The sequence below is a fragment of the Oryctolagus cuniculus genome, chromosome 12 (genome assembly GCF_964237555.1).
Source record: "Oryctolagus cuniculus chromosome 12, mOryCun1.1, whole genome shotgun sequence".
NCBI lineage: Eukaryota > Metazoa > Chordata > Mammalia > Lagomorpha > Leporidae > Oryctolagus > Oryctolagus cuniculus.
Genome location: NC_091443.1, coordinates 63,372,805 through 63,400,403, shown reverse-complemented (window position 1 = coordinate 63,400,403; position 27,599 = coordinate 63,372,805). Strand labels below are relative to the sequence as shown.

Genomic DNA, 27,599 nt, shown 5'->3' with positions numbered 1-27,599 from the left:
ATCAGGGACCGTGTGGGCGGGCTGCAGCGCCCTCTCTGTTCAGTGTGGGCATTTTCCTAATTTGAAGCTAAGGGAGGGAGATGGAGCCCTTGGGGGAGACCAGGGGAGTCAGGCCCCAGAGCAGCTACACGTGCACGACAGGCACTGGACACGGGGCTTGGTTTCACCTGTCACACAGCACGGGCCTGAGCATGCACCTGGCAGCACCACACGGCCCCTGCCCAGCAACCCACCGCCTCCTGCCCTGGCTCCCTGCTGACTCACAGCCAGTGCGCTCCGAAGGAATTAATGCCCGCGTAGGCAGAAACCAAAGTCCTTCGGCCATAACTGTCCTGGGGCTGTGGTCTCTCAGAGGAGCAGTCCTTTTGTTTTTTAAGTTAAGGTAGAGAGACACAGACAGAGCTCTTCCATCTGCTGGTTCACTCCACAAATGTCTGCAACAGCCAGGACTGGGCCAAGCCAAAACCAGGAGCCCCGAACTCCCTCTGGGTCGCCCATGTGGCTGGCAGGGGTCCAGGTACTTGAGCCATCACCTGCTGCCTCCCAGGGTGGGATGAGCAGGGAGCCGGAGTCAGAGGCACGGCTGGGACTGAAACCCGGGCACTCGGATGTGGGGTGCGGGCGTCCCAGCTGGCTTCCCAACGGCTGTACCAATACCCACCCACACCCCCCACCCTACCGAGGCCACTCCTGAAAGAAGAGATAATCCAAGATGGAGCAGGCACCCAGGCACTAGACTCAGACTGTAGGCACCGTGGCTGGACAAGCCTGAGCTTGTTTTTAAATCTCTGGACCCTAGCTTCTGAAACTCTCTAAAAGGGGAAGATGGTAACCTTACCCCCAAGAGCTGATTGGAGGACGGTGATGCTGTGAGACAGTTGGCAACAGAGACAGAGACAGACGCTCGGCCTTTCCTGCCACCCCCTCCTTAGCACTGTTCACATCATTTCCTGATGTGGTTTCATTACCTTTGCTTTTAGAGCTCTAACTGAGGTACTGCACACATTTTTATTGTAGATGCTTCAAAATATGCACGCTCCCAGAAACCACCAGTGCAATCAAGATAATGAACATAAGCCCTGAATTCCCTCCAGTCCCCTTCTTTTTTCATTATTTTGTTATTTGATAGGCAGTGACAAAGAGAGGAGTGACCGAGAGCGATCTTCCATCCGCTTGTTTACTCCCAGGATGGCCACAATGGCCGTGGTGGGGGTGGGGGGCGGCCAATGCCAGGAGCCCACAACTCCAACTGGGTCTCCCATGGGGGTGGCAGGGGCCCAAGCGCTCAGGCCATCTTCTGCTGCTTCTCGGGTGTATTAGTTGGGAACTGGTTCAGAAACAGAGCAGCTGGGACATGAACTGGCGCTTCTTTTAGAAGCCCCTGTGCCAGCCCCTCCTCCAAGACTCTTCTGATAGCTCCTTATGCCCCCTCCCCACTGCCACAGCTCCAGCCCCAGGTAATCTGCTGTCCCTATCAATGAGTTCATGTGTTTTGGAACTTTACAACATTTTTTTTTTTTTAAATTTTTCACAGGCAGAGTGGACAGTGAGAGAGAGAGACACAGAGAGAAAGGTCTTCCTTTGCCGTTGGTTCACCCTCCAATGGCCGCCGCTGCAGCCGGCGCACCGCGCTGATCCGATGGCAGGAGCCAGGATCCAGGTGCTTTTCCTGGACTCCCATGGGGTGCAGGGCCCAAGCACCTGGGCCATCCTCCACTGCACTCCCTGGCCATAGCAGAGAGCTGGCCTGGAAGAGGGGCAACCGGGACAGAATCCGGCGCCCCAACCGGGTCTAGAACCCGGTGTGCCGGCGCCGCAAGGTGGAGGATTAGCCTATTGAGCCACGGCGCCGGCTGGAACTTTACAACATTTTATAGACAGAATTATGTAGCATGTTTTTTAAGTCTGGCCTCTTTCATTCCACATAATTATTTCGAGACTCAGTTATGTTTGGGTGTACTAATAGTTCATTCCTTTTTACGACTGAGTAGTATTCCATTAAATGCATGTACTAGGGCTGACCTTGTGGTATAGAAGGTAAAGCTGCTGCATGCAGTTCCGCATCCCACATGGGTGCCAGTTTGAGTCCTGGCTGCTCCACTTCTGACCTACCTCCCAGCTAACGGCCTGGGAAAAGCAGCAGAAGATGGCCCAAGTACTTGGACCCCTGCAACCCACATGGGAGACCTGGATGAAGCTCCTGGTTCCTGGCTTCAGCCTGGCCCAGCTCCAGCTATTTGGCTATCTGGGGAATGAACCAGCACATGGAAGATCTCTCTGTTGCTCCCCCTCTCTCTGTAACTCTGACTTTCAAATAAATAAATAAATAAATCTTTTTAAAAATGCATGTACCACCATTTTATTAATTTACCTAGTGTCAGACATTTCAGATGTTCCCAGTTTTTAGATATTCCACAACCTACTCTAGGACCAATGTTTTCATTTCTCTAGGATATTTGTTACTATTTCAAAATTAATCTATCTAGACTGTTGAGGAACAGGTCTCTTAGTTTCTTTATTCCATTGTTTTCTTTCTTTCTCTTTCTTTCTTTCTTTCTTTCTTTCTATTTCTTTTTCTTTCTGGGACTAAACAGGAGAGGGAGGAGGAAGGGGGGGAATGGGTGGGAGGCTGGGTACAGTGGGAAGAATTACTGTGTTCCTCATGTTGTATTTATGAGATACACACAAATAAAAATCCATGTCGGGGAGCAGGCATTTACCCTAGTAGTTGGGACACGGCCAGGATAAGCACATCCGTTCCTGGCTCTGCCTCCTGACTCCAGCTTCCCCTCAGTGCAGACCCTGGAGGCAGTGGTGGGATCCTGCCGCCCGCAGGGAGACCTGCATGCATTCTGGCTTCTAGCTCTGACCCTGGCCCAGCCCTGAGCACTGTGGGTGTTTGGGGAGCGAACCAGCAGATGGGAACTCTGTCTCTTTTTGCCTCTCTAATAAATAGAAAGTGAATAATCCAATGTAGTTGAAGCCCAGTGAGTCCATCCTGACTTTTTTTTAATATTTATTTATTATTTATTTGAAAATCAGAGTTGGGTGGGGGAGGGGAGAGAGAGAGAGAGAGAGAGAGAGAGAGAGAGAGAGAGATTGAGATTCTATCCACTGGTTCACTCCCCAAATGGCCCCATCAGCCGAAGCTGGGCCAATCCAAAGCCAGGAGCTTCTTCTGGGTCTTCCTCGTGGGTGGATGCCGGGACCCAAGGACTTGGGCCATTTTCTGCTGCTTTCCCAGGCACATTGGCAGGGAGCTGGATCAGAAGTGGAGCAGCTGGGACTTAAACTGGAGCCCATATGGGATACCGGCACTGCAGGCAGACGGTGGCTTAACCCAGCGCACCACAGCGCAGCCCCTCACCCAGACTCTTTACAGGCAAATGTGGAAGCAGCGAGGGGCTTGGCTTTTCTGTGTTTGCTTTTGCAGAGTTGTCGTTGCCCTTGACTGACAGGGGCCAGCCAAGCCCCTTGGCCTTGCTGCCAGTGGGAGTTTCAGATGCAGTATAGCCAGGCAGCACGAGGGGCAGCCGGGCAGCTGAGACCTAAACATGTAAACAAGAGAGAAAAAAACTAAACACAAACATTTACCATAGAAACGGAAGCCAGGTGTCACTCAACAGTAACTGATTCCTGCTCTTTATTCAGTCACCCTGGGTTTATGGGCACTGCTGAAGGCCAGGTGACTAAGGCCCCTCCTTTGAGGAGCAGAGTCCAGTGGGAGAGAGGGCCACTGGGAGAAAGGACCCCGGGGGCAGGAGAGCTCGCAGGGGCCACCTGGGCCTGACTGCAGGAGGCCGGGTGGGGGTGTTGTGGGGGCCCAGCAGGGCCGAGCGCCCTGAGCTAGAGGTGGTGACGCCAGCACAGACCACAGGGCTCAGCGGGCACTGAGTGAGAGCGAAGACACCTGGGCCAGGATCCCACCAAGCCTTCCACGAAGGTCATGAGTTCCTCCCTGAACTGCTGGGCAGAGGGGATGGGTCACTGTGCTCTGTAGGAGTCGGCGGGTTACCACGGGTGTGGGAAGCGGTTCCCACATGGCCTGGCATTCAGTGCACGAGTCGCCTGTGGCTGGGGACCCTGCCTTGGTTATACAGCACACATCTACTAATAGAACGTTCCCTCCCTGCCGCTCCCCACGCCCTACACACACACATCCTGCTTCCAGCGGCCATTGCAGATAACACAGGTGAGACTGGCTCGTCCTTCCTCATTGCCCCCACCATCCACCCTGCACCCACTGCCCGTGACCTCCCAGTGCACATGAATGACTCATCCCAGCCTCTCCCTATCCCATACAAATACACCTGAAGCCAGGTGGAGCATTGCACTTCTTGCCCCTGCTCTGCACTCCACAGGTAAGGAGCTGGCTCTGCAGGCTGGGGGCTGGGGGCAGCGGGGTCTGCAGAGTTTGTTGCATTACCGTGAGCTCATGGTCACTCTGGGTAGGGGTGTGTGCACCCCTACTGAACTGAACCTGTCTCTGTGCCTCCAAGTCTGTGTGCGCCTTGTGCATCTGCCTGTCTTGTTGTCTCCCAGTGAGTGCAACCTGTGTGTGTGTGTGCTGTGTGCCTGTGTACCTCCCTGCATGTCTACCCATCTGCCCTGGGCCCAGTGCCATGCTGGGTTATAATTGGCCTGCAACCTTGGCTATGCCTGGCAGATGCCAGGCAGAGGGGTTTAGCTGAGGGTTGCAGGGACTGCATTGGGTCCACTCCAGTGCTGCCAACTCCTGTCCCCAAACACCAGTCCCTGAACTGGGGGGAGTTGGTCCAAGGACTAGGTTTTCTGCTACTACTAACTCAGATCCTGAATGCCCTGAGGGTTTTCTTGGGAAGACTTATTTTATTTATTTGAAAGCTAGAGAGATGATTAGAGAGAGAGATGTCTTCCATCCACTGGTTCACTCCCAACTGAGGCTGGGCCAGGTAAGAGCCAGGAGCCTGGAACTCCATCTGGGTCTCCCATATAGGTACAGGGGCCCATGCACTTGGGCCATACTGAGCGCCTTCCCAGGTGCATTCGCAGGGAGCTGGATGGGAAGCTGCTGGGCTGTGACGTGGGCCCCCTGAGGTTGTTTTTATGTCCTTCTCTCCAAGTCCATCCACAGCTGTCTCTTTGAGCCTCATTATTGAGGGAGGAAGGATGAGGGGACAGGAAGGACCAGGGCCATAGTTCAGAGGCTGAGTTCACCTGAACATTGTGGGACAAGGAGGGGTCAGTGAAAACGGATAGCTCAGGAGGTGCAGGGCGCAGGGCCTGGCAGGGGTGGGGCTGTTGCATGGGGAGGAGGGGACAGATCTATGAGCATGTGTGCTTGTGTACCAGAAGGCCCTGGTGGCAAGGGTTTGGTCCTGCTTGTTCATACTACATCCTGACTTGGGGGTGAAAAAAGAATATGAGCATGCTGTGTGTGCACTGGGTCCACGCCGGGCTGTCCCTTGTGACTTGCATGCACACCCAAGTAAGATGGAGGCAGACCTGCATCTGATGAGAATCTTATTGATGCAGGACAGATCGGCTCAGACCCCAGACCTCCCTCCTGCTTCCAGTCCTGGCAAGAGGAGAGAGGAGCAAGCAGGCAGGGCCCCGGAAGGTTTCCATTCACTTGGATTGCAGGGGCAAAGATCACAGGGTCCCTGGGGTCACCAGAGACCCCTGCTCACCACCCCTAGTCTGCCCTCGGGGCCTGGGGACACAGATCTCTCCCAGCTTCCCTTCCCAACCCTGAGCCAGGTGTTCACACAGGGACAGGTGTACTAAGACCTGGCACACACAGGCGGGCAATGTTAATAATTAACGTGATTGAAATAGACTCAAGGGGAATTGAATTAACACATGAATGTAAGTTTGGGGGGTGGATGGGGGTGTCGGGTGCAGGAATACAGGGTTCAGGGGCTGCTGCATGGTACTGCCTTGTCTCTGCTCACCACACAGGCAAACCTTCAGTGTCCATTTAACACCTGTGCCCAGCACGTGGAGTGCCAGCTCCATACTGGGTGCCAAGCCCAGCCAGAGGCAGTTTTATTTCTTCCATCCTCTGAAGGGGCTGCGTGTGTGTGTGTCCCTGGGAGGGACGGGGGAAAGTGTTTGAGATTTAGATTACAGCCAACTGACATGCTGCCTGTTGAACCACAGGTGTTCCTTGTGTCACTCGCGGCTCTTGCTCCATAAAGATGCACCTAGGTAAGCCCAGTGGCCTGGAGGCCGTCGGGTGGAAGAGGAAGGGAGGAGGGGAAATGGGGGAGGCTGGGCAGTCAGCCACACTCAGTGCCTGCCAAAAATGTGTGTGTGTTTGTGGAAGGTGGCAGTAGGGTTCCAAAATGAAAACAGGCCCTGAGAGTTGGAGAACAATTTACCCAACCTTCATCTCCCTCAGTCTCCTTCCTCGGGAGTGACACTGGCAGGTGCTTTTCCCACTGCACACAGGGCCTGGGGAAGTTAGGGGTCACATAAAAAACCACCCAGCTTCCAGGAGACAGCGGGTGATTGCCCCCCGAGGAGCACTTCAGGACGCCAGACCACTTAGTCTGGTCACTACAGAAGTAAGCCCACGGGCCCCACAGCTAGGAGGCTGGATGGGCCCTTCTAAGTGGGTTTCCCATGGGGGTTGTCATGGGGTCGAGCCAGAGAGAGCTCCAAGTGGCGGGAGGCAGGAACAAAGGCCAAGACCTGGGACCAGAAGCTCATAAGCAGGAGCCAGCAAACCCCTCTGGGAGCTGAGCAGAGACTGGGCTAAGTGGGCCACAAGGGGGCACACTGGGGGATGGGATGTGTAGGGTTGGAAGCAGAAGAAGCAGGGTTCCCCTCTGCATGTGCCTCCCCTATTGTCATGGAATTTGGCCCAGGTTGGGAGGGCAGATGATCTGTGGTGTGAAGACAGGAACCCACTCCTCCCAAGTGTCCCCACACCACCGGGGGGTGGGGGGGGTGGGGGGGTGGGGGGGTGGGGGACGGAGCCAGCTCCTGCAAGAGCTAATGAATTTGCGTGGCTTTGAATATGAGTCTGTTGTTGGGAGAGTGAATGAGGGAATGGTTGGCAGGCGAGTGACCAAGTCTCAGGAGCTCAGTTGGGGCTAGGGGTGTGGGTACAAAACCAGCACCAGGGGGAAGACAGGTGTTTTCAACAGAACAAAATTACCAAAGCAGCTGCTTTTCTTTGCTTCCTCTCCCACAGGTCCCAAGGTAGGAAAGTTCTCCTGTTCTCCACCCTGCTGCTGTGTCCTCCAGACCCCAGCCTCCACCCCAGAGCCTCGGGAAACAAGCCACCACTTCCCCCAGATGAAGAGCAGGGCGTGGGCTCAGGCAGCAGCCCCACAGGGCAGGCACTGCTGCATTTGTCCACCCCACCCCCCCACCCCCCACGGCTGGAGCCTCCCCTTGGCATTCTCTCTACTTTCCCATCTGTCTCCCCAGCCACCTGTCCTCTCTCCTGCTGCTTCCCCGCCTGTTCGATCCTGCTTCTCTGTTTCCTGCTACCCCCACAGCACTGCTAGATGGCTGGCTTGCTCCCAGTTGCCCCACAGGTGCCCCCTGGACCTGCCTCTGCCGAGAAGGGAGGCTGCCCTCCCTCCCCTCTCTCCTGCCACCACCACCAGCAGATGCAGCTCCCAGGCCTGGGTCTGTGACCCCGCCAGGAAAACAGCCACGGAGGGAGAGGCAGACGGGGTGGGAAGAGGCTGTTCCAGGCATCGCTGAGCCTGGATGAGGAAGGGGCTGGCCTCAGGAAAGCCCCCAGCCCTGGAGCCAGCCTCTTCCCCATTGATGCCAAGCCCTATCCAGGCCCTAAGGGCAGAAGTGACCTGGGGAGTCCTCCAGTGCCTGCGGTGGGGGCTCAGCTCCAGCCTGGCTTCACAGGGCCCCAGGCCCACAGTGCGGAGCACAGAAGCAAGGCGGAGTCTCCCGCCTTTTCCCTGGCCCTGTAGCAAGAGGCAAACAAACCTCTGTGGTCTTAGGGCCTCAGGAGGGGTTCCAGCCAAGACAGAAGGTTAAGCCACACTTTCCCCAGGCCTTTTGCCTGAGGCAGGAAAGCTTTGACTTTACTTCCATTTAAAAAATCGTATAAAGCTTTTTTTCTTTTTTTTTTTAAAGATTTATTTTATTTATTTGAAAGACAGAGTTACAGAGAGAGATAGAGACAGAGACAGAGGTCTTCCATCCACTGGTTCACTCCCCAGATGGCCACAACAGCCAGAGCTGTGTCGATCCGAAGCCAGGAGCCAGGAGCTTCTTCCAGGTCTCCCACGTGGGTGCAGGGGCCCAAGGACCTGAGCCATCTTCTACTGCTTTCCCAGGCCATAGCAGAGAGCTCAATGGGAAGAGGAGCAGCTGGGACTAGAACCGGCACCCATATGGGATGCTGGCACTTCAGATCAGGGCATTAACCCACTGCGCCACAGCACTGGCCCCAAGCTTTAAAAAAAAAATCTCTATTTTTGTTTTATTTGAAAGGCAAAATGACAGACAAAATGTAACAACCAGGGCTGGGCCAGGCTGAAGCCAGGAGACTGGAACTCAATCCCACGTGGTTGGCAGGGACCCAAGCACTTAAGCCATGAGCTGCTGTCAGTGCACATTAGCAGGAAGCAGCATCTTTTTTTTTTTTTAATAAACATAGGATTTAAAGGTTTTTTTTTTTTAAGATTTATTTATTTATTTGAAAGTCAGAGTTACACAGAGAGAGGAGAGGCAGAGAGAGAGAGAGAGAGTTCTTCCATCCACTGGTTCACTCCCCAATTGGCTGCAATGGCTGGAGCTGTGCCGATCCGAAGCCAGGAGCCAGGGGCCACTTCCTGGTCTCCCACGTGGGTGCAGGGGCCCAAGGGCTTGGGCTATCTTCTACTGCTTTCCCAGGCCACAGCAGAGAGCCGGACAGGAAGTGAAGCAGCCGGGATTCTAACCGGCGATGCCGGTGCTTCAGGCCAGGGTGTTAACCCACTGCGCCAAAGCGCCAGCCCCCCCAAGCAGCATCTTAACCACTGCAAATGCCTGCCCCTGACTTCACCTTTTATTCTTCCTGATTTCTAGGGTCTGGCACTTGCTCAGGGTCATGGGCTCACATACACCCATTCTCATATATCCATGTATCCTATGCACATATCTACGTACACAGCAGGCATGTACCCACCCATTCACATGTCCACAGACATGGCTGTTTGTATGTAAATGAAGGATACCCGGCCTGCCACCAAACCCCTTGCTGGTGCCAGGAATCCCAAGTCCCCTGGGGAGGTGGCTTGAGGGAAAGCTGATCTCTAACTCATTGCCCATTTGCCTTTCCACAGGGACGGTGCTCTGGTGGCCATCCTCCAGATTGGTGTGGGCCTCCTCCTGGCCATGGCCCAGGGCACTGTGGGTCCCCTCCTGGCCATGACCCAGGGCACTGTAGGCCCCATCCTGGCCATGGCCCTGGGCACTGTAGACCCCATCCTGGCCATGGCCCAGGGCACTGTGGGTCCCCTCCTGGCCATGACCCAGGGCACTGTGGGCCCCATCCTGGCCATGGCCCTGGGCACTGTAGGCCCCATCCTGGCCATGACCCAGGGCACTGTGGGCCCAATCCTGGCCATGGCCCCGGGCACTGTGGGCCCCCTCCTGGCCATGGCCCAGGGCACTGTTGGCCCCATCCTGGCCATGGCCCAGGGCACTGTGGGCCCCCTCCTGGCCATTGCCCAGGGCACTGTGGGCCCCCTCCTGGCCATTGCCCAGGGCACTGTGGGCCCCCTCCTGGCCATGGCCCAGGGCACTTTTGGCCCCATCCTGGCCATGGCTATGGCCATGGCCATTGCCATTGGCACCGTGGGCCACATTACTGAAGAAACAGAAGAAAACAAGCCGAAAGAAGGAGGAGCCTGAGTGGACTGCCCCGTGGATCTGGCATGAGGCCCAAACAGAAATCCTGTCTTCCTAATAAACAGCCTGTTGAAGGCCATGTCTGTTCTTCAAAGAGCCTGTCTTCCTTCAAATCCAACCTGGGGGCCCAGTGTCTCTGATTCCAGTATGAAAAGGAGGCGTGCAGCCTGGCCGGCTCAGAAGCTTGGCTCAGTGGCGCCCACAGCGTGTGGTACCTCATATAAGGTCACAACTCTTCCTGGTCACCCTGCCCCCTCCCATCAGGGGACCCCGAGTATGGCCTCGTCACCTGCCCCCTGCACCTGCACTCCCAGAGCCGGTGGGCCTTCCAAGGTTCCAGTCTGCGTGCCTCAGTCTGTGGGTCAGAAGCCTTCCATGGCCCCTTACCACCCAGATGGCTTTCTTACCATTCCCTGAAACACACTGAACTTGGCAATTCCCCTGCCTCCCACCTCAAGTCAAGGCTGCTTTCCCTCTCTCTTACCTCCACATTCCCAAAGGCCCCCAAGCCAGGGCTGCCCTACAATCACTACCCTTCCCGGGCCTGTTGGGAAGGAAGAGGTTGTCCCTCTTTGCACAGGGCTCCTACCTTGCAGCAAGCTCCAGGGAGCAGAGGGTATCACCAACTCATGGCCCCGCCCCTGCCCAGCTGGCACCAATTTAGGGCCTGGCCCTTTATCTTTCCAACCAAACTGTGCGCTGCTCGGGGCAGACCTACCATTTGCACACCTCTAGATTCTCCCGCCCCAACCTCTAACCTGTGCCTGGTATGGAACTGGCACTGGCACACATTTCAGGGAAGGCTGCAATCCAATCACCCCCCGAGTTCTGACTCTTCCCAGCCTAATGCCTTCAGCCACGGCACCTTCCTGTACCCAAGGCCAGGCCCTGAACAGCCTGCTTGCTGCGAAACCCTTTCTGCTTACCCTATCCAAACCCCAGATCCTGACCCGACTCCCCAGGCTTGGCGCCCCGCCCCCATTTCTTCTGGCCCTGCCACCCTCTAGCCAGGCCTATCTATGGGTCACCAGACCCAGATGTGCCCTACCCTCTGCCCTCACGTAGCTGCCTCCCGAGAAGGGGGCCAGCCAGCGGCCTGGAGTCTGGAGCCTGGGTCCCTGCCAGGCAGCCGTGGGACCCAGGGGTGGCTGTGAGAAAAGAGGCTGGGGAACCTCCAGGGTCTCCCTTCTCCGTCTTCTCCATACCCCGAGGCCCGGTGCAGACAGATGAACGGGAAGAGACTGGAGCAGATACCCTGCCGAGGGGGAGAGGAGGGCGCGAGCGGAGACAAACGTGGGACTCGCCCGACCTCTCGGCCACTCGCTGTCCCGCTCTACGAAGCGCGGGCGTGAGGCCGCCCTCTGTGCGGCTGGATGAGTCTGTCTTTGGAGCTGCGAGGCTCTCTCCGCACGTTGTGAGGATCGAGGCCCACCGCAGGAGCCGCACCGCCAGGGAGGAGGCGCCCGCCGCGCCAGCTCCGCGGTCTTCCAGACAGCCGGGCTGCAGCACCGCGCGGCGCCGCCCCGGGCAGCCTCGTCCCTGCCCTCCGCGCCGCGCCCATTGGTTGGGTTTCTTCTCGGCCCCGCCCAGCGACGGGAGCCAGGCGCTGACGCATGCGCACGAGCTCGCCGCCGCTGCCGCCGCTTCAGCACCAGCGCCCGGACAGCGGCGCCACCCACGGGCATGGACGCTGGGAGCAGCGGTAGCGGCGGCAGCGGACCGGCTCGAGGCCCGGGTCCCGAAGGGGAGCAGCGGCCCGAAGAGGAGCCCTTGGCTCCAGACGGCAGCTCCCCGGACAGGTACGGCGGTCGGCTCCGCAGACCCAGCTCGCAAACCTTCCCAGCCCCTCCCCCCAGGTAGCCCCAGTAGCCGCCATATGTCGCCCCACTCATTCCCCAGTCTTCCCAGAGCCCCTGCCCGGAGTCGTGACGTTCCCGGCCTCCCTCACCGCTCCATCCATCTTGCTGGGTCAATTTGCTCCCTCTCCGACACCCTCGGGTGCCAGCCTCCCATTACTCTCACTGCCTGGGGGACTTGCCCCACCCACTGTTCGAACCAATTCCCCTGCCTTGCGTGCGCCACCCCCCTCCCCGACCCCGGACCCTGGTCCTGCGTCTTTTCAGGATGTCACTAGCCCGCAGCAACCTCAGTGTAGGTCCAGCAGGTCCGTGTGCACGGGGACGCGCACGGACGGCAGATGGGAGACTGGCCAAGGCGGGTATCTGGGGGAGGGCAGCCACGTCAAGAGCTGTCTTTGTCCGTCCCTGTCAGTCGCTTGACTGCCGTGCATCGCCCCAGGCTGTGGATGTGTGGCAGTCACTGTCATTCTCTGGAGCCCTTAACGGGGAGGCAGGCTGAGGCTCAGGCCCTGGGTCTGCACCTCCCCCGAAGGCCGAGATCTCCGTGTCTGGCTGTCTCTTCATCCACCATATGTGTGAGGAAGAGCCCAGCCAGGTAGCAGCAAAATGGCGCAATTCCTGTGCCCTGCTTGGCTCTGCTGCCCCCAGAATCCCTCCTTTGACAGGACACTGCCTTTTTCCTGCCTCGACTGAAATCAAGGGAATTTTTCAAGGGGAAAAAGCAGAGGTGGATATTGTCTCCAGACTGCCCCCAGTTAGAAGTGTACATTCTGTCCCTGAGAGAGAAGAGAAAGCCCCACAAGTAGGGGGAACCTCTCACTTCTCTCCGTTGTTACCGCTTCAGCCCAGATAGGTTGTCTGAAAGGCACAGAGCTTTCTTCAACAGGGTGAGAGGGTGGGTGTGTTCCCCTGAGGGAGGGGGGCTAGCCTGGAACCTCAGCCTGAGAAGCTGGTATGAAGCAGTGACAGTAAGGGAAAGACCTGGGGCCAGAAGCATCCCTGCAAGGGACTGGAGAGTCGTGCTCTGTCTCAGATACCTTTATCTTGCAAAGGATCAGTCCTGTCCCGTCTGCTCATTTCCCTGGGCACAGGAGCCACTCGCTCTCTTCCGGTGATTCCCTGGACCTGACACCTCCCTTTGCCAGAGACCAGGGACACTAATCAGGCATAGGGACTCAATTTGATTCAATTCAAGAAACAAAATTAGGCTCCTGCTGAGTTCAGCTGCACTCTGCAGATAGATACCCAGTGAATACTAAGATGGCACACACAGCACAAACACATTGGCTGCAGAGCCATTCGAAACAGTTACATGTTTTTAAAATTACCTTTTGATTTCCCTGATGGTGTGAGCTGCTCCTCACCTGTCCTGGCCATTCTGCATGTGAGCTTGTGGGCTTGGGGGCTCCCAAGCTGGAGCCGTGTGTCCGGGGTGCTGTGGCCTCTTCTGTGAGGTCTGTACCACCACTTTCCCTCCCGCCGCCTGCTGTCTGTCTGCCTCAGTCACTTGGCTGACAGGGCAGCAGGCTCAGGCAGGCAGCCCAGAAAGTTACTCATCCCCATCAGGGGTGGAACTAAGAGGGTGAGAGTGAAAAGCCCAGGAGAAGCCAGGCCGGGGGTGCTTAACTCCCTGTGGTTATTGGGCTCTCCTGAGAAGGGAGGGCAGCAGGGGCTGGCAGGAGAAAGTTTTTATTATGAGAAGAGTGGAATCTGGCTTTTTTCATTAGGAGGGTTGAGAAACAGGCCTGGCTCTACAGCAAATAGAATGTGGAAGGGTGAGGGTGAGGTTGGAGGCAGTTCATCCTAGGTCCCTGAGGAGGAACAGAAGGAGCTGACGGGACGGAGCTGGGACCAGGGAGACCCCGGCGGCAGCAATCTCATGGAAGCCAGGATCTCCCTTGAACAGCAGCCAGCTAAGGAAGGGGTAGGCTCCCGGGGTCTGGGGGCCTGGTTAGGACGCTGAGGGCTCCCACACTCCTGCAGTGCCCTCAGAAGTGCTGGCTTCCCTTGACTCAAAAAACTGACTCTCCAAACAGGGGGCTGGCTCCCAGGAAGTCCAGCACTGAGTGCTGCTGTCAGGCTGTGGGCAGCTGGCACGGACCCCTCACCTCCACCTCGACTCCCCGTCCTCCTGACTCTGGGAAGGCAGGCCCTGCTGTATAGAGGGAAGCCAAAGCTGACAGATCATCCTCAGGCCTTCAGGACCCAAGCCAGACCGAGCCCAAGGCCAAGCACATGGCAAGTGCTCAAAAAAACACTTGCAGAATTAGGCCGGCACTGCGGCTCACTAGGCTAATCCAGCCACGGGGGACTTACACAGCCATCCTGCAGGGAAGGGCCTCCTGGCTCTGTAGGCTGCAGCCTCACGTGCCCAGGACAAAGCCACAGCCGGGTGGGGCCGCATTTGCTGGCCATGTGCTTCCCAAGTGTTACTCACACAGTATATCACATCTCGGAGCAGCCCCCACATTCCCCTCCTTTCTCCCGAAGCTGTGGTTTGCCCGTCTGCTCCCACAGCAGACAGAGGCTCTCTGAGGGCAGGAGCCCAGTGCCGAGCGCCTCTGGGTGGCCAGGGCCTGGCAGTGTCCCTGCCTGCTGCAGTGCCTGCCCCAGGGAGTGCTTGCAGAAGAAAGACATGAGAGAGACAGGCTGTCTTGTCCCTGGGCCGTGACTGCCTCTCTGTCCACCAGGAGCGCAGGCAGCCCTGACAGAGCTTGGGGTGCTTCCCCCTTGTACTGGGGAGAAACGCAGGGGCAGCCGGCTGGAACACAGGAGGGCCTCCGGCGCGGTGTTACCCAGGGACCTTGTCGCCACCACCCCGCGTCGCCACTAGAGGGCAGCAGAGTTGCAAAGGCCTGGACTTGGCGGTCGGGGGCGTTTCCTGGCCGGCCCCTCCCGCCCCAGTCCTCTCTCGCAGGTCTTCGTAACCCTCGCCCCACGGAGCTCCAAACCACTCGGTTGTTAAAGCCTTGTTTTACGGATGAGTGAAACAAGGCCCAGAGGGGGCGCTATCTGCCCGAAACGCACAGCCCCCGCGCGTGCACAGGAGAGACTTGAGGCTGGGCGCGGCCTCCTTCCCGCCAAGAGCTCCCTGCGCCTTTCCTCCTTGAGGCCAGAGTTCCCCGGGCTGCCCCTCCACCCTCCCAGGCCCACCCCGACCATATTTGGACCTTATCTGCTGTGGTAAGAATACAGATCTGGAGCCGACCCTGGGAACAGGATGGCGGGTCCGGAGTCCAGTTGAGTTGGGGACGAGGGGTGGGAGGCCTGCCGGGGCGGGGCGTGCAGACTCCTGGCTCACACACCCAGTCCCAGCCGCCAGAGGCCCATGCTGGGGGAGCAGCGGCCGGGCAGAGGCCCACGCAGGTGCAGGCGCTGAGCCTGCATCCCGCGCGGTTACAGAGGGGGCGGCCTATCCGTGGCAAGGGCTGTGGCCTTGCCCTTCTCCCTGAACCTGTCACAAGGTGAGGGAGGCTGTGTCCCTCTGTTGCACTCATGAACTAAAACAAAATGTTACAAAAACTAGTGACAGTCACACATGAATTTTATTGAAAATGAGAAGCAAATGAGAGGCAAGGTAACCGATCAGGACCGGCCACCGATCGGGACCAACACTCCTTACCAGAGTGCGGCCCCCAACAGCGGGTTACGCAGCTTTTTATAGTATTCTGTCCACTAGGGCTCACAATTTTGAACCGGACCCCTGATATGCAGTGAACAATAAAGAGGAACACCAGAATATGTTTGTCAATTAACAGTTAACAATAGCAAACCCAATAGCAGATCCAAGATAATGGTTGTAAGATAACAGTGGAGGACACATTTTAGTCACCTAGATCCTGGGAATTTGGGCCCATATAACTTCCCAAGATACACCCTTAGATGTTATAGCAAAGCTAATATGTACAGAAGCAAGAGATATGCAATTGGCTTTTAGGTACACTCACTCCATTTTGACTCTGATTCTACACCTCTCTCTGTTTCTACTTATAAAGTGAGATATTGATACTGGGCAGTCATCCGGAAATAAAACGAGGTAACATCCAGGCCTGCAACCACGTGTGGCTCACAGTGAGCCTGCCAGCAGCAGGCTGCAGTGCCTTAGCCTGGGCCCACGAGGAGTTTTCCAGAAGGAGCAGGACTCGGGCAAAGGGATCACAGGGACGTGAGAGGGCACTCGTGGACGCACGCCAGGGCGACGCGAGAAGAGGCAGGGCCCTGGTGGGCTTTCCCCGCGAGAGGGCACCCGTTAGGAAAGCCCCAGGCAGACTGGGGAGGCTGCAGAAGGGCTCACCCAAGGTCTTAGAGCAGGGGCTGGTGAGGTTCCAGGAGCTTTAGCCAGCCTGGTGCAGAGGGCTGCTGGGCTGGGCTTAGGGTGGGGCCACTGGCAGGCTAAGTCCAGAGAGTCACTGCAGGGAGGTGGCGTGCCACGCCCTGGGGAGTCCAGGGAAGGGGTGAGCAGTGGAACCTTCTAGAGGCCTCAGAGCTTGCGCGTGGCCTGGGGTGGGCACAGCAGGCAGAGGAAGAGCCAAGACAGCATCAAGGTCTCAGGTCTAGGGGCCTGCAGAGGCAGGGAGCAGGGGGGCTGGGTGCGGGTCCCAGGGCGCTCCTTTCTCTGGGCGGGGAGGAAGGAGCCCCCACCGCCAGGCTCACCACAGCCTCTGGAAGGCAGAGAAAGATCTGGCAGTTCTGAGGGGTGGAGAGGACAGGAGCCCACTAGAAAGGCCATAAAGATGGGGGAGCTGGCCAGGCCCCCGAAGGAGAGGGAGGGCCTCTGGAGTGGCTGTGGGCAGCCTGGCTCCCGGATTGTGTCCGGCCTAGAGACAGGCAGCCCGGGTGACAGACAGCTCCGGAAGTGCCGAGCCTGGGACGACATGGTCACCACTGGGAGGGAGGCAAGGTGACCCATTGACCGGATGTGTCGGGCACTGTCCCCGTTTTCACAGAGTCCTGCATTCCCGAGCATGCAGGGCCTGGATGTGTGGAGGCCCCGGGGAAGGCGGGTGTTGCAGGAGGCCGGGCAGGCTCTCCGCGGCTGTCAGGGACGGGCTGCGAGTGACGTGGAGGCCGCCGGCAGGCAGTGCCGCAGCACACGGAGCCAGGGGAGGACAAGGCAGAGTCAGATGGGTCAGCAGTGCTGACACAGACAGCAGTCACACCTCGCACTCCCAGCTGACACGGACAAAGCCCTCACACACGTGATGGCCTCCAAAATCTGACTTAGCCAGCACAGACAGGTGCTGTTGGCGTCTCCTGGGGGACCAGGGAAGTGACCTGTCCTGCAGTCTCTGGGGATGGGAGCACTCCCCACCACCCCAGAATCCCCGAGGCCCACCGCCAGGGCCTGCGCCACCCTCCCAGCACGGCTCCCCGGGCGGCTACCCCTGCCGCCATCCCTCCAGGGACACGACAAGGTGCACCCTGCCAGCCAGCCCAGCTCAGATGACAAGCACTGGAGGTGGCGGAACAGCCCAGCTCTGATGACAAGCACTGGAGGTGGCAGAGGGGCTGGGACTGCACCTCTGGGCCTCGACTCTAGGCCTACACGGCACCTTCTCGCCTGCCTGTCGGCTTGCCCTGTCCTCCCTCTCCCTGACCCCAGTCCTCTCAGGCCAGAAATATCTCCCGTGGCCCCAGAGAGCTCCTATCTTCCCCAACTCTGGGGCTTTCAGACGAGGAAGCCACCTGTGTTGGCCAGGCGCAGTGGGCACCCACTGTCCATCTGCAGGCCGTGTGCGGGGAGGGCCAAGGGGACACAGCTGTCACCGGGGCTCTCTGTTTGCCCTCCACATCCTAGGGTCGGGCAGAGGGAAGAGGGCCATGATCAGATGCACTGTGCGACAGATGACACCAGGGTGCTCACCTCCTGCAGGCCTCCTGGCCCACCCAGGGCCCCCGACTGCCCCTGGCCCTTCTCTGTCCACCTCTCTACCCAAGGCCTCGGGACCTGCACTGCCTGCCTGCCTGCCGTGCCCGGACCTGGGGCTCAGGACTGACATGGGGATGGCAGGACGGGGCTGGCTGAATCTGGGAGCCACAGCCCTGGCCCCGTGCACTCCCCAGCCCCCACATTCCCACTTCCCTCACAGGGACCTAGGCCTCTCTTTTCAGCTTCCTGCCAGAGGCTGGGACAGGGGTGTGTGTGTTGGGGGTGGAGGTGGGTCATGGCATCAGAGTCCCTGATGGAGAAGAGGGAGACGCCTGGGAGAGGAGGGCTGGTGAGGCAGGGTGGGGCGGGCACAGGAAGTGCTGTGTTGTGGGGGCCCCCAGACCCATGCCCACTGGCGTGGCGTGCAGGGAGTCAATCACTGTGCTCAGGTCGGGAGGGAAGCAGGTGTTTATCGCGAGGCCAGAGCAGGAAGCCGGGCAGGTACCGCTAAGTTCCCGCGCTCTTGGAGGGGCTGGAGGTGAAGGTTCTTAGGGGTGGAAGTGGGGGCAGAGCAGCGCAGGCCCCTGGTTGGTCAGCAGTGCTCATGCCCTCCTGTGATTGGTCAGCAAGGGCGTGTTCTTTGGCAATGTTGGTGATAGCCCAGGGGGCTGCGGTCAGCCAGGTGTCAGTGACTTCTTGCTCAGGGCCCGCAGTTTCTGGAAAGATCCTCAAGACAAGAACAAACGTCAAGTTGTTATCAACCGGGGACATAAATGACCTCCTGAGTCCAGTGATCAGGGACCGTGTGGGCGGGCTGCAGCGCCCTCTCTGTTCAGTGTGGGCATTTTCCTAATTTGAAGCTAAGGGAGGGAGATGGAGCCCTTGGGGGAGACCAGGGGAGTCAGGCCCCAGAGCAGCTACACGTGCACGACAGGCACTGGACACGGGGGCTTGGTTTCACCTGTCACACAGCACAGGCCTGAGCATGCACCTGGCAGCACCACACGGCCCCTGCCCAGCAACCCACCGCCTCCCGCCCTGGCTCCCTGCTGACTCACAGCCAGTGCGCTCCGAAGGAATTAATGCCCGCGTAGGCAGAAACCAAAGTCCTTCGGCCATAACTGTCCCGGGGCTGTGGTCTCTCAGAGGAGCAGTCCTTTTGTTTTTTAAGTTAAGGTAGAGAGACACAGACAGAGCTCTTCCATCTGCTGGTTCACTCCACAAATGTCTGCAACAGCCAGGACTGGGCCAAGCCAAAACCAGGAGCCCCGAACTCCCTCTGGGTCGCCCATGTGGTTGGCAGGGGTCCAGGTACTTGAGCCATCACCTGCTGCCTCCCAGGGTGGGATGAGCAGGGAGCCGGAGTCAGAGGCACGGCTGGGACTGAAACCCGGGCACTCGGATGTGGGGTGCGGGCGTCCCAGCTGGCTTCCCAACGGCTGTACCAATACCCACCCACACCCCCCACCCTACCGAGGCCACTCCTTGAAGAAGAGATAATCCAAGGTGGAGCAGGCGCCCAGGCACTAGACTCAGACTGTAGGCACCGTGACTGGACAAGCCCGAGCAAGTTTCTAAATCTCTGGACCCTAGCTTCTGAAACTCTCTAAAAGGGGAAGATGGTAACCTTACCCCCAAGAGCTTATTGAAGGACGGTGATGCTGTGAGACAGCTGGAGACAGAGACAGAGACAGACGCTCGGCCTTTCCTGCCACCCCCTCCTTAGCACTGTTCACATCATTTCCTGATGTGGTTTCATTACCTTTGCTTGTAGAGCTCTAACTGAGGTACTGCACACATTTTTATTGTAGATGCTTCAAAATATGCACGCTCCCAGAAACCACCAGTGCAATCAAGATAATGAACATAAGCCCTGAATTCCCTCCAGTCCCCTTCTTTTTTCATTATTTTGTTATTTGATAGGCAGTGACAAAGAGAGGAGTGACCGAGAGTGATCTTCCATCCGCTTGTTTACTCCCAGGATGGCCACGATGGCCGTGGTGGGGGTGGGGGGCGGCCAATGCCAGGAGCCCAGAACTCCAACTGGGTCTCCCATGGGGGTGGCAGGGGCCCAAGCGCTCAGGCCGTCTTCTGCTGCTTCTCGGGTGTGTTAGTTGGGAACTAGTTCAGAAACAGAGCAGTTGGGACATGAACTGGCGCTTCTTTTAGAAGCCCCTGTGCCAGCCCCTCCTCCAAGACTCTTCTAATAGCCCCTTCTGCCCCCTCCCCACTGCCACAGCCCCACCCCCAGGTAATCTGCTGTCCTTATCAATGAGTTCTTGTATTCTGGAACTTTACAAAATTTTATAGACGGAATTACATAGCGTGTGTTCTTTAGGTCTGGCCTCTTTCATTCCACATAATTATTTCGAGACTCAGTTATGTTTGGCTGTACTAATAGTTCATTCCTTTTTACGACTGAGTAGTATTCCATTAAATGCATGTACTAGGGCTGACCTTGTGGTATAGAAGGTAAAGCTGCTGCATGCAGTTCCGCATCCCACATGGGTGCCAGTTTGAGTCCTGGCTGCTCCACTTCTGACCTACCTCCCAGCTAACGGCCTGGGAAAAGCAGCAGAAGACGGCCCAAGTACTTGGGCCCCTGCAACCCACATGGGAGACCTGGATGAAGCTCCTGGTTCCTGGCTTCAGCCTGGCCCAGCTCCAGCTATTTGGCTATCTGGGGAATGAACCAGCACATGGAAGATCTCTCTGTTGCTCCCCCTCTCTCTGTAACTCTGACTTTCAAATAAATAAATAAATAAATCTTTTTAAAAATGCATGTACCACCATTTTATTAATTTACCTAGTGTCAGACATTTCAGATGTTGCCAGTTTTTAGTTATTCCACAACCTACTCTAGGACCAATGTTTTCATTTCTCTAGGATATTTGTTACTATTTTAAAATTAATCTATCTAGACTGTTGAGGAACAGGTCTCTTAGTTTCTTTATTCCATTGTTTGTTTCTTTCTTTCTCTTTCTTTCTTTCTTTCTTTCTTTCTTTCTTTCTTTCTTTCTTTCTTTCTTTCTTTCTTTCTTTCTTTCTTTCTTTCTGTTTCTTTTTCTTTCTGGGACTAAACAGGAGAGGGAGGAGGAAGGGGGGAGTGGGTGGGAGGCTGGGTACAGTGGGAAGAATTACTGTGTTCCTCATGTTGTATTTATGAGATACACACAAATAAAATCCATGTCGGGGAGCAGGCATTTACCCTAGTAGTTGGGACACGGCCAGGATAAGCACATCTGTTCCTGGCTCTGCCTCCTGACTCCAGCTTCCCCTCAGTGCAGACCCTGGAGGCAGTGGTGGGATCCTGCCGCCCGCAGGGAGACCTGCATGCGTTCTGGCTTCTAGCTCTGACCCTGGCCCAGCCCTGAGCACTGTGGGTATTTGGGGAGCGAACCAGCAGATGGGAACTCTGTCTCTTTTTGCCTCTCTAATAAATAGAAAGTGAATAATCCAATGTAGTTGAAGCCCAGCGAGTCCATCCTGACTTTTTTTTAATATTTATTTATTATTTATTTGAAAATCAGAGTTGGGGGGAGATATATATATATGTGTGTGTGTATATATATATATATATATATATAGAGAGAGAGAGAGAGAGAGAGAGAGAGAGATTGAGATTCTATCCACTGCTTCACTCCCCAAATGGCCGCATCAGCCGAAGCTGGGCCAATCCAAAGCCGGGAACTTCTTCTGGGTCTTCCTCGTGGGTGGATGCCGGGACCCAAGGACTTGGGCCATTTTCTGCTGCTTTCCCAGGCACATTGGCAGGGAGCTGGATCAGAAGTGGAGCAGCTGGGACTTAAACTGGAGCCCATATGGGATACCGGCACTGCAGGCAGACGGTGGCTTAACCCAGCGCACCACAGCGCAGCCCCTCACCCAGATCTTTACAGGCAAATGTGGAAGCAGCGAGGGGCTTGGCTTTTCTGTGTTTGCTTTTGCAGAGTTGTCGTTGCCCTTGACTGACAGGGGCCAGCCAAGCCCCTTGGCCTGGCTGCCAGTGGGAGTTTCAGATGCAGTATAGCCAGGCAGCACGAGGGGCAGCCGGGCAGCTGAGACCTAAACATGTAAACAAGAGAGAAAAAAACTAAACACAAACATTTACCATAGAAACGGAAGCCAGGTGTCACTCAACAGTAACTGATTCCTGCTCTTTATTCAGTCACCCTGGGTTTATGGGCACTGCTGAAGGCCAGGTGACTAAGGCCCCTCCTTTGAGGAGCAGAGTCCAGTGGGAGAGAGGGCCACTGGGAGAAAGGACCCCGGGGGCAGGAGAGCTCGCAGGGGGCACCTGGGCCTGACTGCAGGAGGCCGGGTGGGGGTGTTGTGGGGGCCCAGCAGGGCCGAGCGCCCTGAGCTAGAGGTGGTGACACCAGCACAGACCACAGGGCTCAGCAGGCACTAAGTGAGAGGGAAGCTGCAGCGTGAGCCTCAAAACTCGTGCCTTCCTCCCCCTTACCTGGATCCCACCCCAAAAGCGCCCTTTGCTGGGTGGGCACAGTTCCCACTCACAGGCCAGCTCCCTGGGCTGGACGGCACAGCAGAGAGAAAACTCAGGCCCAGGGCCGGACACCCGGGCCAGGATCCCACCAAGCCTTCCACGAAGGTCATGAGTTCCTCCCTGAACTGCTGGGCAGAGGGGATGGGTCACTGTGCTCTGTAGGAGTCGGCGGGTTACCACGGGTGTGGGAAGCGGTTCCCACATGGCCTGGCATTCAGTGCACGAGTCGCCTGTGGCTGGGGACCCTGCCTTGGTTATACAGCACAGATCTACTAATAGAACGTTCCCTCCCTGCCGCTCCCCACACCCTACACACACACATCCTGCTTCCAGCGGCCATTGCAGATAACACAGGTGAGTCTGGCTCATCCTTCCTCATTGCCCCCACCATCCACCCTGCACCCACTGCCCGTGACCTCCCAGTGCACATGAATGACTCATCCCAGCCTCTCCCTATCCCATACAAATACACCTGAAGCCAGGTGGAGCATTGCACTTCTTGCCCCTGCTCTGCACTCCACAGGTAAGGAGCTGGCTCTGCAGGCTGGGGGCTGGGGGCAGCGGGGTCTGCAGAGTTTGTTGCATTACCGTGAGCTCATGGTCACTCTGGGTAGGGGTGTGTGCACCCCTACTGAACTGAACCTGTCTCTGTGCCTCCAAGTCTGTGTGCGCCTTGTGCATCTGCCTGTGTTGCTGTCTCCCAGTGAGTGCAACCTGTGTGTGTGTGTGCTGTGTGCCTGTGTACCTCCCTGCATGTCTACCCATCTGCCCTGGGCCCAGTGCCATGCTGGGTTATAATTGGCCTGCAACCTTGGCTATGCCTGGCAGATGCCAGGCAGAGGGGTTTAGCTGAGGGTTGCAGGGACTGCATTGGGTCCACTCCAGTGCTGCCAACTCCTGTCCCCAAACACCAGTCCCTGAACTGGGGGGAGTTGGTCCAAGGACTTGGTTTTCTGCTACTACTAACTCAGATCCTGAATGCCCTGAGGGTGTTCTTGGGAAGACTTATTTTATTTATTTGAAGGCTAGAGTGATGGAGAGATGATTAGAGAGAGATGTCTTCCATCCACTGGTTCACTCCCACCTGGGGCTGGGCCAGGTGAGAGCCAGGAGCCTGGAACTCCATCTGGGTCTCCCATATAGGTACAGGGGCCCATGCACTTGGGCCATACTGAGCGCCTTCCCAGGTGCATTCGCAGGGAGCTGGATTGGAAGCTGCTGCGCTGTGACGTGGGCCCCCTGAGGTTGTTTTTATGTCCTTCTCTCCAAGTCCATCCACAGCTGTCTCTTTGAGCCTCATTATTGAGGGAGGAAGGATGAGGGGACAGGAAGGACCAGGGCCATAGTTCAGAGGCTGAGTTCACCTGAACATTGTGGGACAAGGAGGGGTCAGTGAAAACGGATAGCTCAGGAGGTGCAGGGCGCAGGGCCTGGCAGGGGTGGGGCTGTTGCATGGGGAGGAGGGGACAGATCTATGAGCATGTGTGCTTGTGTACCAGAAGGCCCTGGTGGCAAGGGTTTGGTCCTGCTGGCTCATACTACATTCTGACTTGGGGGTGAAAAAAGAAAATGAGCATGCTGTGTGTGCACTGGGTCCACGCCGGGCTGTCCCTTGTGACTTGCATGCACACCCAAGTAAGATGGAGGCAGACCTGCATCTGATGAGAATCTTACTGATGCAGGACAGATCGGCTCAGACCCCAGACCTCCCTCCTGCTTCCAGTCCTGGCAAGAGGAGAGAGGAGCAAGCAGGCAGGGCCCTGGAAGGTTTCCATTCACTTGGATTGCAGGGGCAAAGATCACAGGGTCCCTGGGGTCACCAGAGACCCCTGCTCACCACCCCTAGTCTGCCCTCGGGGCCTGGGGACACAGATCTCTCCCAGCTTCCCTTCCCAACCCTGAGCCAGGTGTTCACACAGGGACAGGTGTACCAAGACCTGGCACACACAGGCGGGCAATGTTAATAATTAACGTGATTGAAATAGACTCAAGGGGAATTGAATTAACACATGAATGTAAGTCTTGGGGGTGGATGGGGGTGTCGGGTGCAGGAATACAGGGTTCAGGGGCGGCTGCATGGTACTGCCTTGTCTCTGCTCACCACACAGGCAAACCCTCAGTGTCCATTTAACACCTGTGCCCAGCACGTGGAGTGCCAGCTCCATACTGGGTGCCAAGCCCAGCCAGAGGGAGTTTTATTTCTTCCATCATCTGAAGGGGCTGCGTGTATGTGTCCCTGGGAGGGAAGAGGGAAGGTGTTTGAGATTTAGATTACAGACAACTGAGACGCTGCCTGTTGAACCACAGGTGTTCCTTGTGTCACTCGCTGCTCTTGCTCCTTAGAGATGCACCCAGGTAAGCCCAGTGGCCTGGAGGCCGTCGGGTGGAAGAGGAAGGGAGGAGGGGAAATGGGGGAGGCTGGGCAGTCAGCCACACTCAGTGCCTGCCAAAAATGTGTGTGTGTTTGTGGAAGGTGGCAGTAGGGTTCCAAAATGAAAACAGGCCCTGAGAGTTGGAGAACAATTTACCCAACCTTCATCTCCCTCAGTCTCCGACCTCCAGAGTGAAACCGACAGGTGCTTTTCCCACTGCACATGGGGCCTGGGGAAGTTAGGGGTCACATAAAAAACCACCCAGCTTCCAGGAGACAGCGGGTGATTGCCCCCAAGGAGCACTTCAGGACGCCAGACCACTTAGTCTGGTCACAACAGAAGTTAGCCCACGGGCCCCACAGCTAGGAGGCTGGATGGGCCCCTCTAAGTGGGTTTCCTGTAGGGGGATGACACGGGGTCGAGCCACAGAGAGCTCCAAGTGGCGGGAGGCAGGAACAAAGGCCAAGACCTGGGACCAGAAGCTCATAAGCAGGAGCCAGCAAACCCCTCTGGGAGCTGAGCAGAGACTGGGCTATGGGCCACAAGGGGGCACACTGGGGGATGGGATGTGTAGGGTTGGAAGCAGAAGAAGCAGGGTTCCCCTCTGCATGTGCCTCCCCTATTGTCATGGAATTTGGCCCAGGTTGGGAGGGCAGATGATCTGTGGTGTGAAGACAGGAACCCACTCCTCCCAACTGTCCCCACGCCACCGGGGAGACCGAGCTAGCTCCTGCACAAGCTAATGAACTTGTGTGGCTTTGAATATGAGTCCGTTGGGAGAGTGAATGAGGGAATGGTTGGCAGGCGAGTGACCAAGTCTGAGGAGCTCAGTTGGGGCTAGGGGTGTGGGTACAAAACCAGCACCAGGGGGAAGACAGGTGTTTTCAACAGAACAAAATTACCAAAGCGGCTGCTTTTCTTTGCTTCCTCTCCCACAGGTCCCAAGGTAGGAAAGTTCTCCTGTTCTCCACCCTGCTGCTGTGTCCTCCAGACCCCAGCCTCCACCCCAGAGCCTTGGGAAACAAGCCACCACTTCCCCCAGATGAAGAGCAGGGCGCAGGCTCAGGCAGCAGCCCCGCAGGGCAGGCACTGCCGCATTTGTCCACCCCCTGCCGGCTGCAGCCTCCCCTTGGCATTCTCTCTGCTTTCCCATCTGTCTCCCCAGCCACCTGTCCTCTCTCCTGCTGCTTCCCCGCCTGTTCCCGCTTCTCTGCTTTCCTGCTACCCCCACAGCACTGCTGGATGGCTGGCTTGCTCCCAGTTGCCCCGCAGGGGCCCCCTGGACCTGCCTCTGCCGAGAAGGGAGGCTGCCCTCCCTCCCCTCTCTCCTGCCACCACCACCAGCAGATGCAGCTCCCAGGCCTGGGTCTGTGACCCCGCCAGGAAAACAGCCACGGAGGGAGAGGCAGACGGGGTGGGAAGAGGCTGTTCCAGGCATCGCTGAGCCTGGATGAGGAAGGGGCTGGCCTCAGGAAAGCCCCCAGCCCTGGAGCCAGCCTCTTCCCCATTGGTGCCAAGCCCTATCCAGGCCCTAAGGGCAGAAGTGACCTGGGGAGTCCTCCAGTGCCTGCGGTGGGGGCTCAGCTCCAGCCTGGCTTCACAGGGCCCCAGGCCCACAGTGCGGAGCACAGAAGCAAGGCGGAGTCTCCCGCCTTTTCCCTGGCCCTGTAGCAAGAGGCAAACAAACCTCTGTGGTCTTAGGGCCTCAGGAGGGGTTCCAGCCAAGACAGAAGGTTAAGCCACACTTTCCCCAGGCCTTTTCTGCCTGAGGCAGGAAAGCTTTGACTTTACTTCCATTTAAAAAATCGTATAAAGCTTTTTTCTTTTTTTTTAAAGATTTATTTTATTTATTTGAAAGACAGAGTTACAGAGAGAGATAGAGACAGAGACAGAGGTCTTCCATCTGCTGGTTCACTCCCCAGATGGCCACAACAGCCAGAGCTTGTCGATCCGAAGGCATGAGCTACTTCCAGGTCTCCCACGTGGGTGCAGGGGCCCAAGGACCTGAGCCATCTTCTACTGCTTTCCCAGGCCATAGCAGAGAGCTCAATGGGAAGAGGAGCAGCTGGGACTAGAACCGGCACCCATATGGGATGCTGGCACTTCAGACCAGGGCATTAACCCACTGCGCCACAGCACTGGCCCCAAGCTTTAAAAAAAAATCTCTATTTTTGTTTTATTTGAAAGGCAAAATGACAGACAAAATGTAACAACCAGGGCTGGGCCAGGCTGAAGCCAGGAGACTGGAACTCAATCCCACGTGCTTGGCAGGGACCCAAGCACTTAAGCCATGACCTGCTGTCAGTGCGCATTAGCAGGAAGCTGGAGTCAGAAGCAGAGCCGGGAATCAAACCCAGGCACTCCGACTCGGGATGTGAGCAGCCCAAGCAGCATCTTAACCACTGCAAATGCCTGCCCCTGACTTCACCTTTTATTCTTCCTGATTTCTAGGGTCTGGTACTTGCTCAGGGCCATGGGCTCACATACACCCATTCTCATATATCCATGCATCCTATGCACATATCTACGTACACAGCAGGCATGTACCCACCCATTCACATGTCCACAGACATGGCTGTTTGTATGTAGATGAAGGATACCCGGCCTGCCACCAAACCCCTTGCTGGTGCCAGGAATCCCAAGTCCCCTGGGGAGGTGGCTTGAGGGAAAGCTGATCTCTAACTCATTGCCCATTTGCCTTTCCACAGGGATGGTGCTCTGGTGGCCATCCTCCAAATTGGTGTGGGCCTCCTCCTGGCCATGGCCCAGGGCACTTTTGGCCCCATCCTTGCCATGGCCCTGGGCACCGTAGGCCCCATCCTGGCCATTGCCCAGGGCACCGTGGGCCCCATCCTGGCCATGGCCCAGGGTACTTTTGGCCCCATCCTGGTCATGGCCCAGGGCACTTTTGGCCCCATCCTGGCCATGGCCATGGCCATGGCCATGGCCATTGCCATTGGCACCGTCGGCCACATTACTGAAGAAACAGAAGAAAACAAGCCGAAAGAAGGAGGAGCCTGAGTGGACTGCCCCGTGGATCTGGCATGAGGCCCGAACAGAAATCCTGTCTTCCTAATAAACAGCCTGTTGAAGGCCATGTCTGTTCTTCAAAGAGCCTGTCTTCCTTCAAATCCAAC

The 27,599-nt window shown here is 57.0% G+C and overlaps 2 long non-coding RNA genes across 3 annotated transcripts; both read left to right on the top strand.

Moving 5' to 3' along the window:
- Nucleotides 1-3,084: 3,084 nt before the first annotated feature.
- On the top strand, nt 3,085-9,949 carry LOC138844549 (uncharacterized). Of its 2 annotated transcripts, XR_011380484.1 has the most exons (3): nt 3,085-4,361; nt 6,142-6,189; nt 7,181-9,949. It is a non-coding gene; the product is annotated as an uncharacterized lncRNA (long non-coding RNA). The 2 variants fall into 2 exon arrangements; XR_011380483.1 differs by having other exon boundaries at nt 3,085-6,189.
- Nucleotides 9,950-11,465: 1,516 nt separating this feature from the next.
- On the top strand, nt 11,466-27,574 carry LOC127483790 (uncharacterized). Its single transcript, XR_011380850.1, has 3 exons — nt 11,466-11,654; nt 24,398-24,445; nt 25,401-27,574. It is a non-coding gene; the product is annotated as an uncharacterized lncRNA (long non-coding RNA).
- Nucleotides 27,575-27,599: the final 25 nt, after the last annotated feature.